Consider the following 13570-nt stretch of genomic DNA (forward strand, 5'->3'; position numbering starts at 1 on the left):
ACTAGCATTCATTTCCTATTTATTCAACACAATTTTCTATGTGCCAGCACTGTGCTGATGCAATGGGCCAAGAAGCTTACCCATGTGAATTTTACCATCCTGCTTCTTAAGGTCTAGTAGAGGAGTCAGAATGAGTCGAGTAATCACAATATTGACCACTTCTTGGATGCAGGTTGCCTCCTTCCAAGTAACCCTAGAGCTGTAGCCTAAAGCAGAAGTAGCAAGTGTGAAGAACAACACATGAGGTGCATGGTGAGTCAAGGAACTGTTAGGTGCTCAGGATGGCCAGAAGGCACAAAGGTGAGTGGAAAGGGGTAAAGATGGCAGTGAGGGGTTGGTGAAGAGACTGGAGCCAAAGGCAGGACCCAGACTGTGCAGGGCCCCAGAAACCATTTCAAGATCTGGGTCTTTACTCCAGGCATAATCGGAGGCCATTGAAGAGTTGGGCAGATTCATGTATTCCATTTCCCAACCGAGTTCAGGGAGTTCTCCTCCACCTATTTCAACTGGTTTCTATTATAAGAAAGGATAGAGAATGGATTTAAAGCTACTCTTCTTTATCCATACTGTCAGTTATGCAAAGCAACCCAGGGCCTTCTCCCCAAAGCTGCCATGATAAGCCACAATCAAGGGTCAGAGATAAACACCTTTCAGAATAGAGTTAGGTTTTAATTACAGCTGGTAGCCACAAATGTGATGTTGGGAACACACTAAAACCCAACGCAGAGCCTCCCCCAATCAAGGTGGCAGGAGTGAGATGCTTCAGGGCTCCATCTCCCAACAGAAGCTGGAACAACCAGCAAGAACTGGCAAAAACATCCTTCTCAAACTCCAGAGAACAGTTAAAGGATTACAGTAACAGGGCAAGTGCTGATAAAAGGAAAAGGCTACTTAAAAGCCATAGGATCTTGTGTTACCCTGGCTGGCCCCTTTCTGACCCCTCAATGGCTTGGGGTGAATCCAACCACTCTCCCAGTGCAGATCCTTAATCCTTTTTCTAGCGGGAGCAAAGTAACCCTTGTGCTCATACTGGAAGTATGCCTCTGTGGCCCAATTTGTAAGGGGAGCCTAAGAGACTCATCATCCCAGAACTTGCCCACCATGTAGATGGCAGTCTAGAGAGCTTTCCCACAGTGTTCAGGTCATGCTGCCTGGGCAAGGGATTGCAGGTTGTAGGACATACAGTGATGCCTAGGACTGTGAGGCAACTGCTTTCTAAAGAAGAGGGATCATTTAGAATGTGTAAATGGGAATTTCCAGGGCTTCACACACATATACAAGACAAGACACATGCACAGAAAGGATAAGGGCAGCCCCTCTGCTTTGGCTTGAACTCTTCTTCAAATCCACTATATGAATAAGTTCTGAAGGAGCATACTTGTACAGGTCAATCTGAAAAGACTGGAAAATAACTTTTTTTCCTTCTTGTTGTTAACTCCTGGCATTCAAGGAAAACTCTGTTATAACACTAGCTAGATAAAAACTTAAGGAAAAGATGCCCCAGAGCCTAAATTCCAGTGATAAGCCATAAAAATATAAAAATGTTCAGGTTTCCACAAAAGATTACAAAACATACAAAGAAACAGGAAGCACTGTCCCAGGCAAAGGAGAAGATTAAAGTATTTTAAACCATCAATGACGAGGAACAGACCTGGGACATTCCAGACAAAGGCTTTTAAAAAACTGTCCTAAATATGCCTAAAGAGCTAAAGGAAAATAAAGACAAAGAACTAAGGAAAGCAGGAAAATGATAGATAAATACAGAAAGAATACATATAGAGAGATTAAAAGTATAAAAGGGCACCAAACAGAGCTGAAGACCATAGTAACAGAAATTTAAAATTCTCAAAAGGGGTTCAATAGAAGATTGGAGCTCAGAGAAGAAAGAATCAGTGAAACTGAAGATAAGACAATTGAAATCATCCGTTCTGAGGAGTATAAAGAATGAAAAAAAGTAAACAAGCCTGAGGAATTGTGGGATACCACCAAGTATACCAAAACACACTCTGTGGGAATCCCAGAAAGAGAAAAAAGAGAGAAAGGTGAAAAGAGAAAATACAAAGAAATAATGGCTGGAAACTTCCCAACCTTAAAAAAATATATATGAATATACATATCCAAGATGCTCAATGAACTCCAAACAGGATAAACCCAAATAGTCCCACACTGTGGCATATTACAATAAAACTGTCAAATGCCAAAGAGAAAAAGAACTCTGAAAGCTGCAAGACAAAAGCAACATGGCAATAAGATTAAGTTTCAACTTTTCATTGGAAACTATGGGGCCAGAAGGCAAGAGGATAACATATTTAAAGTACTGAAAGCAAAAAACTGTCAGTCAAGAATTCTATATCCAGCAAAATTATCTTTCCAAAATGAGGGAGAGATTAAGATATTTCCAGATAAACAAAAGCTGAGGGAGTTCATCACCACTAGACTGAAGCTACAAGAGATGCTAAAGAGAACTCTTCAGGTTTAAAGGAGAGGACACAGACAATAGGTTTAAACAACAGGTTTAAACACACAACAGACAATAGACTATAGACAAAACAGACAATAGACTGAAGCTGCATGAAGAAATAAAGATCTCCAGTAAGAGTAACAAAATGGGTAAATATAAATGCCAATACTGGGGTATTTTTTGGTTTATAACTCCACTTTTTACTTCCTACAGGAACTAAAAAGCAAATGCACAACTGTAATGATAAATCAGTGATTCTGGACTCTTAATATATAAAAATGTATCTTGTGACTATAACTACATAAAGGTGGTGGAATGGAGGAATATAGGAACATAATTTATGTATACCATTGAACTATTAAAATCTGATTGTTGTAGATTTAAGATGTTAAATTTAAGCCCCATGGTAACTATGAAGAAAATATTGGAGGATATGCAAACTTATAGAGATAGAAATTATAGAGTACAGAAAGTCAGGGGCAGAGGGCAGGGGCCAGTGGGAATGGAGTGTTAATGCAAAATGGGCATAGGGTTTCTGTTTTGGGAGATGGGCAAGTTTTAGTAATAGAGGGTGTTGATGGTATCACTATATTGTGAATGTGATTAAACCCATTATTATGTTTGAATGTGGTTGAGATGGGAAAGTTTGTTATATATATATATTCCCACAACTAAAAACAACAAAAAATGAAAGAACAACATTAAAAAAATGACAATTAAATGCAATACATGATCCTGGACAGGATCTCATAAGGGAGGAGAAGACTCAAAGGGACACTATTGGGACATATGAAAAAACTAGAATATAGACTGAAAGCTTTATACAAATGTTAAATTTCTTGAACTTGATAACTGCACTTAGGTGATTACATAAATGAATATCCTTGTTCTTAAGAAATATCCTTGGGAAGCGGATTTGGCTCAACTGATAGAGCATCCACCTACCACATAGGAGGTCCAGGTTTCAAACCCAGGGCCTCCTGACCTGTGTGGCGAGCTGGCCCATGCGCAGTGCTGATGCACACAAGGAGTGCTATGCCATGCCATGCAGGGGTGTCCCCAGCAGAGGGGAACCCCATGCATAAGAAGTGTGCCCCCGCAAGGAGAGTCGCCCTGTGTGAAAAAAGTGCAGCCTGCCCAGGAGTACCACCGTACACACAGAGAGCTGATGCAGCAAGATGACACAACAAAAAGAGACACAGATTCCCAGTGCCATTAACAAGAATACAAGCAGACACAGAAGAACACACAGTGAATGGACATGGAGAGCAGATGACTGGGGGAGGGGGAAAGGGGAGAGAAATAAATAAATCTTAAAAAAAAAAGAAAGAAATATCCATGTCAGTTTTCTGTGTTCAAGGAACACAATCTATATTTTCAAGGGTTCAGGAAATGGACTGATACACAGATGGATGGATGGATGGATGGATGGATGGATGGATGGATGGATGGATGGATGGATATGGCAAAAGTGGCAAAATATTAAAATTGGTGGATCTGGGTGTTGGGGATTGAATCATAACTCATACCTCCCACAAAAGGTCTGTTCTGGTCCCAACCCCTCCTCCTGTGGGTGTGAACCCATTTGTAAATAGGACCTTTGGAGAATTATTAATTAAGGTGTGCTGAAACTGAAGAAGGGTGGGTCTTCATCCAATATGGCTAAAGTATAAAACAAAGGAAATTGGACATGAGAGAGGAAGCCACAGGGAACAGCCAGAAGCTGAAAGTAAAGAGAACCCAGAAGAGAAAGGAGAGAATAAGTCATGGAACCCCAAGGACCACTAGCAGCCAGCCACAGAATGCCACCGTCTTTGGGGACATTGGGTATGTTGGGGTTCTCATACGAGGTTTGTATTATTTATGTAACTATCCTTTAAATTTGGAAGTTATTCAAAATAGAAAAGAAAAAAGAAAAAGATACACAATATAACCAAGTGCAGCTGGTAGCACAGGCTTTGGCTCCTTGTGAGAATGAGTGATCACACTCAAGGATTCCCAGAGCACTTTCAGAAGTTGGCATCTACGGTGGGGTTGGCCAGGTCTCTAGAACCACACTAAAGTTTTCATCCCGTGCCACTGTAGTTAAGACCATGAACCTGACCACACTCCAGGAGAGCAAAAGCATCAGAGGGGAACACTGTTTGCAGGAACACGTCCTCAGAGGCTGTGCAAGAATTCAAAAGGTCACTCAGCCTGGAGAGCCCCAGAGGCCATAATTTGTCTGCTTCCTTGAGAAGACTGGCTGGGTGCAAAAAGTAAAGTTCGAGCAGAGTTTAAGGCCATCTCAATCACTATGGCTGCAGTATAGACAATGACTTAGGAGAAGACCAGAGGTGGCTCGGGGGAACAGTCAGGCTATACAATCCAGGAGAGATGAGCAGTTGGGCTAGGATAAAATCAGTAGGAATGATGAGAAGCAGGTGGATGGGGGAGAAAATCAATAGATATCAGTGATGGATTAGATGTGGTGGGTAAAAAAAAGTGGTCAAGGATGGTGCAGAAGTTTCTGCCTTGTGCTAGTGGAACTCTGCCAGAGCAGCAGCTTTGGATAGAAAAGGTCATTGGTCTCATTTTGGAAATGCAGGATTTGAGGTGCCTTTGAGATATCGAAGTACAAATGTCAATTACGCAATCTGGAGCTCAGGGAGAGGCCTAGGTTGGAGATATTAAATTTTAGATTCACTTTTTTTTTTTCTTTTAACTCTTGTTCCAAAACAACATTTTGAGGTGAAACAGCATGAAGCAGAGGGGAAAGTATGGGCTTTAAAAGCAGAAAAGCCAGAGTTGGAACCTTAGCTCCATCACGTTTGGGCTCTGTGCTCCTGAGCAAGTTATTAACCTGACTGGGTTCCCGTGCCCTCTGTCAGCAAGGATGCTACAAGCCCACTTTGCAGGAGTGTGGGGAAGATGAAATGTACCAGCACTCGAGAAGTGCCTGGAATAGGCACTTGACAGCCAGATCCATGTTTAGACTTCGTTGTATACCCCATAGCACCTGGTTCTGTCCTGGGCAAGGGCTCCAACAAGATCCAGTATATTGAACTGACTTGAAAGATTCTGCAGAATTGGCAGAAAACCGCTCTTCCTAGATAACAACTAGCTCTTGACATCAAGCCTAAACCTGGTTTCTTGTTGAAGCAAAACCCAGACACAAGTATGGAGCTAATGCTTTACCCCTCATCACCCATACACACTGGCCCATCTCCCAGGCTTGGGAGTACTTGCCACCTGGCAGGGTAAGCTTCTTTTGTACTATATAAAGTCCTAGGGACCCAATCCAGTCTTAAGAACTTGCTCTCCTGTGACCCACATGGCTCTGAGAAAAGGAAAGAATGGAGAGGGAGATTTTTTCACTTCTCTCCTGGCATTTCTGAAGGGGCAGGCAGATGGTACCCTCTTAAACACCCCAGGATTCACCCAGAAATAATGAACCTTTCAGGAGGTTTATACTTTACTGGCAATGGGGAGCAGCCATCAGAATCACCTGGAGGTCTGTTCATCCCCGGAGTTTCTGAAACAATTGATCTGGGGAAGGAGTATAAGAATCTGCATTTCTAACACGTTCCCATGTGATACTCATACAGCTGGCCTGGCGACCACACTTTGAGAACAACTGGCCTGTGGTTCTTTTGACATATCTAATACAGAAAAACCAGCTGCGGCTGAGGCTGGGAAAAAATCAGCTGGCGCTGGGAAGCTTTTACATGAGGCTTCGCCCTGTGTGTTATCACCAAGGTTTCTTAGTCAGAATTTATATATGTATGATTTAGGTATACCTTTAGACCCCATAGTCACAATTTCAGAATGTTTTGTTTTGTGCTTGATAATTTCTACTCAACCATTCTCTACCATTCCTTTTTAAGTAAATGTAAGGCAATAATAATTCTTTAATAGAGACACTACTTCATAATCATGCCAGGCTGTATTCGTCTAAACGAGCACGGTTTCCTCCCCCGGAGGTCTAGCCGGTCACTCCAACGGAGCTGCCACAGCTGCCAGGTAACAGCTCTTTCAGAGCCAGCCCGTTCAGCTTGAGTAACTTCAGGGGTGGTCCATTTTCATCTTGCAAGGATGGATGGGATTTAGTCATTCACTCATTTAAATATTTACTAGGTACCTGTTATGTGCCAAACACAGAAAAATAGTGCTAAAGGAGAGAACTATGGCCTCTGCCCACAAAGTGCTTATAATGTTGGGTTGAGTGTGAGTTTGGTGATGGAAACCAAGTAAAATAAGTAAAGGTACAGTCATTGTGACAAGTGAAGAAAATCTATATGGAAGCTGACATTTAAGCAAATTAACTTAAGGAAACTTAAAGTCCATTCTTGTCCTGCGCACTCCTAGCCAAACTTGCCATTATGCAATGCTGGATGCATTAAAAATATGCTTATCTGATAGTTTTAAAGAAAAACAGAACAACACATTTCATATTAATATATTTTGTTAAGGAGAGAAATAACCAAACATTATTCCTAGGCAATGTGATTTTTAAAAGGTTGGTGGTATGGTGGTATGATAATTATTATCAATTATTGAAACTGGTGTCTGTCAGCCTGCCTGATAAACTAAAATGGTTTGAAAGTAATAGAATCATCAGAACAGTTAGGAAACATCCCAAGGCTTTGAAGAGTGATATTCATTTGAGTGCACAAATCATTCAATACACATTTAATAAATCCCCACCACCTGTAGGCATAATGATAAGGTCCAAGAATACAAAGATATATTAAATATGATGTCTAACATTATCCATTGACAAATATTTGCTAAACCCCTACTACGTGCTTACTACTCCCCCAAGGAGGTCACAGTATTACTTAATTTAAATTGTTATTGTTGCTTTTTTCTTATTTTATTGTCAAATGTAATATACCCAGAGATCATGATGGTGAGCACAGTTAAGAAAAAAAAGGAAGAAAAAATGACTATTAAATTTTTTAAAATCTATTACTTAATATCTTGAATCTACTGCATTTCTTGTGTCAGTCTATGCAGCAAAGATACTCTTTTTTTTTTTAGGAGGTACCAGGGATTGAACTCAGGATCTCATACATGGGAAGCAGGCACTCAACCACTGAGTTACACCCACTCCCCTAAAGACACTCATTTTTATAGCTGGCTATAACTTTATCTCCTCCCAAAATCTCTTGCTCAGCAGGACTGGATGGCAAAGGCTTAAATATCACCTTTTCCTTACAAAACTAATGAACTTTCTATAGTCTTGTTTCCAAACTTTAGTTCCAATTCAAGGTAATTATACCCCTTGGGTGTACAGTGCCCTTCCTCCTTCCCCACACACCCATCTTTTAAGTGGGAACAATACTAAACTTTCAATGCTTTCCATTACACAATTGATTTTCTAAAAATGTTGCAGAAAACAAATCTCAAGAACTTACTGCTCACCCATTATGTATACTCCCAAGAACATACTGCATACCCATCGTTTATTCAGCTCCATAAACAACAAAGAAGACTTGCCACAGAAAGGAACACACCATGTGGTTGCCCATTCAAGGGCACTTGTTTTAACTCAGAATCATAACACCAAGGCACTGCTCCTGACTGAACATGTAACTATGCTCCCATCACTACCTATATTTAAAACTTCCCCAAGATAACTAATTTGGATAGGACTTGTGTGTTCTCCTGTTTCATTATCTCCTTTAAATGCCTCTGATGAAGATCTACGGAAGTTGATGCAATTGAGACTAGAACATACAAAAATCAAGCCTGTTTTTCCTGGCCTAATCTTTTATAGTGAAAGGAAGCTGACTGAATGAAACCCTTCATCAGTGGCAGCAAATTGTTTACGACTTAGCACTTCAAAAATCTCATCAACAGGCTATATAAAGTTTATTTGAAAGAAGAAAATTACTAAATACAATAAAAAGCTACCTTACTTCCCTTCCCCCTCCCCGACTTTCCTGGTATTCAGAAGAAAGTAACACATCCTGCTCCATAGATAAGTCCAAAAATGAAGAGCTGAGCTACATAGTGTACACTTCTAACTGAGCTACTTCAAAAAAAAAAAAGAAAGGACTCCTTCCAACTCCTGGTAATGCACATATTTCTTCAACAAACTTACATTTAGAACTTGATATTTCACAGAGTAACTCTAAGGAAGGCTTCAGCCATAGGGGGAAAATATTTTTCTAGGATATTAAATGTTCTGGTTCACCATTTAACAGAACTACATGCAAAATGCAAATGCAAATTAAATGTATATATCGTTACAATTTTACCAGCTGTGTGACAGGGCCACCTTTGGCTTCTGGCTTTATTTACCAGGAAGAAAAGCCTGGAAAACCAGCATGTTTGCTTCTATTCAAACAGTTGCCTCCCTCCAAGAACTGGTTAGCGAAATATTATTTCTGAGTCTAGGGATATATATGAATCACAAGAACCATAGTGAATGGATGAAAATAGGCAAATGTTTTCTCCTTAATGGTATCCGTTTGGACAAAAATAATTTAAAATGTGCCACATCTATAGTAATTACTAGTAAACCAGAAGACTTCTGTAAACCTCTATGAATTTTAAAAGTCAAAAATTGCACCTTCACCATAGGCACCCTGGCATAACCTTGGCATGGAACCTTCTTAAGAGTTCCATGTTAGCCCTGGCTCTCACACTAACCACCTGTGTGACTGTGATCAAATCCATTCACTTCTCTAAGGCTCAGTTTTCTCACCCATAAAAGACGTGAGTGTCTGAACTAGTTAATATCTGAATTCTTTATAAGAAAGAAATAGACCTCAAAACCCAATATAAATGGCTGAATCTTTTAGTAGTATTTTCAAACCCATGTAATTATTTATCAGCATCCTTCTGAAAATGAAAGTACTACTTTTCTACATATAGGAAGGAAGGGTGGAAAGAGAAGAGGCATTCCTAAAGAGAACAGAAACTAGGTTGGTTTTGTTAATTAGGTTCTCCCTGTGCAACCACAGCCAGTATTATCATCTGCTAAAATTTACTCAGTACCTCATAAAAAAGAAAACAAGAGTGGTTGGTTTTTCCATCCCAAGATATACTGTCATAAAATAGCACAAGTCAATTTCTAGCGTGTACCTTTTACCCAGCTACACATTACTAACACTTGAAGGGCAGGGCACAAAAATTCATGACATGATGACATGAATCTACTGTGTATATGGAGAAAGGAAATTCTTTACATGACACATTCAGGAAGGATAGCAGTGGACTACTGTACTTGCTGGCTTACAGAAGGCACACTTCATAAAGGTAAATTATCTTATGTGTTAGCGGAATGCTTGAAATTCACACTGTGAGATACTTTCTATGTTTTACAGCATGTGTTTTCCTTGTGAGTGATTTCATACATTCAACAGCTATTTATTGAACACTTACTACAGGCAAACCAGAAGCTAAAAAAAAAAAAGGTAAGAGTTGACTGTGTAATATTCAAGGTTTACTTGAAAATTGACCATCAAGTAGCTCAGTGATGGTCACACAGCCAAAGGTAGTGCCAGAACTGGAACCCAGGTCACCAGCCAGCACACTGAACAGTCCCCAGAGTATTACAGTATCCACAACACGCCCTCGGAGCTATCATAAATGGACAATGACATAATATGCAAAGCAATGGAGATCTGAATTCTAGTCCTGTAAACTTCAACAAATTAGACATGATACCATGGAGATCTTCCACCTCTAGTGTGAACCTCAGTTTCCTCACCTGTAAAATGGGAACAGTAATTCACCATGAGACTGCAATCCACAAGAAATGCAGAAGCATTCTGACCATTTTGAAAGCATTATACAAGCACAGAACCAGCACTGGGTTATGACAGAGAATGTGGCTGTGACTAACTCCAGTCACTTGTTACCTTGATAAGTCACTGGACTGTGCGTTTCATGTTCATCGTGTGAAATATGTGGTTAATAATCTCTGCTCTCAGAAATGGTCAGAATTAAATAAGAGAACACTGAAAAGCATTTATGTATTGCGAATTATGGCGGCAAATGTTAGTTATTATTATTACATCCCTCTAACCTTGATTTGGATAAAAATGTAAAGTGATTTTTCAACATTTAGAGTTTTATGGTTTTTTTTTTTCTTAAACAAGACATCAGACTTACCAGCTTTTCATCAGCCCTTATAAGTCTCCACTCACACTATTTTACACAGAACACACCAATTCCCTTAGCTTAGAGATCATACATGATGTTTACTCCATCTTCTCTACTAATTTGGATTTGGCTGGGAAAGGTTTTTTTCCAGAGACTCCTTTCAGCTAGAAAATACTCTGACAAAAGCGTCCATGAACAACTATCTACTTAATCACATTAGAGTCTAATGAAACCAACCCGTTCGCTTCTCTCCACTCCAAAAACTGCAGAACACTTCAGTCTGTCCTCAGGACAAGAGAGAAGTCTCTGAGCGGATGCTCTTCAGCAAATGGACAACAGGGGCTCCCCAAACCTAAAAGCAGGAGTACTGGGCAGCTTCTTCCCTGCACTGGATGAGCCCACCTGAAGCGGTCCCTCAAGGGTCTTTACCTTAGAGCTAGGGCCTCTGGGAGGCTGAGAATGTCAGAGTGGTTGGGGGGTGTTAAGTCTGGCCTGCAACATTGCCTTTAAAGCATCAAAGTACCTAGCACTTCCTTGTTCTGGAGCCTGATTTCAGATTAGGTGAAAGAATGATCAGTTTATCCAAACCACTTCTCTCAAACTGGTTTCTATCCAACCAAGCTGGGCACCTGAGACGAGCAAGCTGAAGCCCGCGCGGTGGTGGGGGTGGGGGCGGGGGGTTAGCAATGACAACATGCTCATCTGCATAGATAAGAGATAAGCAGACATTTGTCTTCTGTTTTTAGCGACTCCTTGCACCAGCTTCGCAAATAAAACCCGGGAATTCTCCCTTCTTCCTCGCTTTTGACCCCCACACTCCCACCCTGCGACCTCAGATGTTGAAGCGTCACGTTGACGGAGCTAGGGGCGGGGGGGGGGGGGGGGGGGTGTAAAGGCAGGGGAAAAGCACAAGTCTGTGCTGAATTTAGGTCGGGAACCATACCGCACCTGTTTAGTCCGGCTCCCGCACCAGAAATGACCAGAACACTGACGCGCGCAAGGCCCCGTTGAGATCCCAGGGGCGCCTGACAAGTTCGCCGCTGTTGAGTGCTGGGGGAGGGTGGTGGCGAGACCTCTCCCTCGGCAGCCAAACAGCTGGTTCCGCTGAAAGGGGAAGGGGCTCCGCCTAAGAGAACCCAGAGTGATCCCCTAGCGTCACTGCGGTCCGGGGAACCGGGTGACGAGCGACTGGGTGCTCGCGGGGAGCGCGCAGTCGTGGCCCCCATGAAACGAAGGTCCCGCTCCGGTGGCCACGCTTGCCCCTGCGCCTACCCCCAGTCCACCGCGGGCAAGCAATGGGGGAGAGTAGAGAGGCCGCCAGGAGTCATCAGAAACCCGGAGTCCTCAGCCCAGAGCCCCTAGGAGGGTCTAGGGAGGAGGTGCCGGAGACGCGCAGGAAACTTACCTTACCCGGGCAGCATTTGGGCGTCTCTGCTGTCAAGACCAGTTGCGCCACAGTCTGCAAGTTAGTGGGATGTTGCTGCTTCCCCCCGGCGAAGGGAGAGCTGTGCAGGCGGGGGGCAGATAGGACGGCGGGGACAGGGGGACTGCCCCGCAGGGCAGGAGCGCAGCGCGGAAGCGTGCAGGTGCCGGGCCCCAGCCGCGGGCCAAACTCCCCCCGGACGCGCCTCGGCGGGTGCGCGCGGGTGTGAGTGTGCAATGCGCGCGCGCCGCGGTGAGAGTGTGTGTCCCCGCTTTCCCCTTCCTTCCCCGCCAGTCCACCGGCCAGCCTGAGTAGTGAGCCGCCGCCAAAGCCCACGCAGCTCGGAGCGGCTCCACAGCCGGGCTCGGCCTCGCCTCGGGGCGTTCGGGGTCCCGGGGCCGAGGAGCAGCTGCGACCCCGGGGCTCGGGCGAGGGTCCCAGCACACTGCGCGCCAGACTCGGAGCCAGGCGCAGAAAAGGCTGGTGGTGTGGCGGCCGCCGCGGCTCGCGACGGCTGCAGGCCCCGCCCGCCAGCCGCCCAGGCTCTTCCCCTTTTCTCTCCACCCCCCTGCTCCATCCCCGCACGCCCTGCAGGGAAGCCAGACGGGTTTGCAGCAGCGGCGGCGGGAACCTCGGAGGCAATTGAACTGGGCGCCGGAGTCGGTGCGTGGGGACACGATGCTCTGTCCTGCTATCGCGTGCCCAGGACGGAGAGAAGGGGGTAGGGTGGGCCCGGGACCCAGGAGCCTCTGGAATTGGCAGGTTCCTCCAAAGCTCCAGGGCTAGCCAAGGGCTCCCTGGAGGTTCTCAAAGTGCTGAAGCCGCTGAGCAGGGTTGCGTTTGGCATAGGGCTTACCCTTTCTTCAAGCCACAGAACTCGGCAAGCCTGGTAGCCCGCCCGCTGGGCTCCGGGGCGAAGCTCGCACTTGAGCACAGACGACCCCGCTCTCCACCAGGTAGGAACAGGGTCAGGATTCCAAGGTTTCTCCCCTTCCAAGACAGAGGTGCTCCCAGGAAGCAAGATCTACCCAACAGGTAGGGATAGGTCGGGGAGGGGGTCCCGGGAGAGAGAAGACTGGCAGGGCATCCAGCACGAATGGGCTGTGATGGGGTTGGGGGCCGATTCCCACTGGAGGCGCTGAATCGATGGGGGCACTTGGAATGTCCTTTGATTTCAGTGGAAGCTGCAGGGGAGAGAGGGTACACCTAAACGACTCCTTTGGAAAAATGCTGTCAGGGAGGCTACAGCTAAATTTAACTATCGTAACCAAAAGTTAGCGGATCTTCCCCGCTGAATTGAAGGAAGTCCGTTCTCTCCTCTTTTAAAAAATGAACGCTGATGGAAAACATGGGATACCTTCTGCTCTTGGAGGACCAACGTTTCATGGTCCTTACCCTTAGAGCTCTCTGGCTAAACGAGCCAAAATGAATTTCAGTTTGAAAGGATACTCCCCCAGTTCTCTGCAAATGAACACCTCTTTTCAGTTTTGAAACCTCTTTGTAACTCCCACCACTCCCACCCCCCTTCTGAGCCTTTGCTACTGTTTCAGCCTGGAATGAAACTCAGTGATTTCTTGATAATACAAATA

The 13570-nt window shown here is 44.1% G+C and overlaps 1 protein-coding gene across 4 annotated transcripts in view; it reads right to left on the minus strand.

Moving 5' to 3' along the window:
• PIP5K1B (phosphatidylinositol-4-phosphate 5-kinase type 1 beta) overlaps window positions 1-12525 on the minus strand; it is a 301860-nt gene extending 289335 nt beyond the window's left edge. Inside the window, exon 1 of one of the 4 annotated variants that reach the window (XM_058301709.2) lies at window positions 11964-12525. The gene's annotated coding sequence lies outside the window, so the exon portion shown is untranslated. The remainder of the gene's footprint in view (window positions 1-11963) is intronic. The other 3 variants (XM_058301710.1, XM_058301707.1, XM_058301706.2) reach the window with 3 other exon arrangements.
• Between the last annotated feature and the right edge of the window lie 1045 nt (window positions 12526-13570).

This window comes from Dasypus novemcinctus, chromosome 8, assembly GCF_030445035.2.
Source record: "Dasypus novemcinctus isolate mDasNov1 chromosome 8, mDasNov1.1.hap2, whole genome shotgun sequence".
Lineage (NCBI taxonomy): Eukaryota > Metazoa > Chordata > Mammalia > Cingulata > Dasypodidae > Dasypus > Dasypus novemcinctus.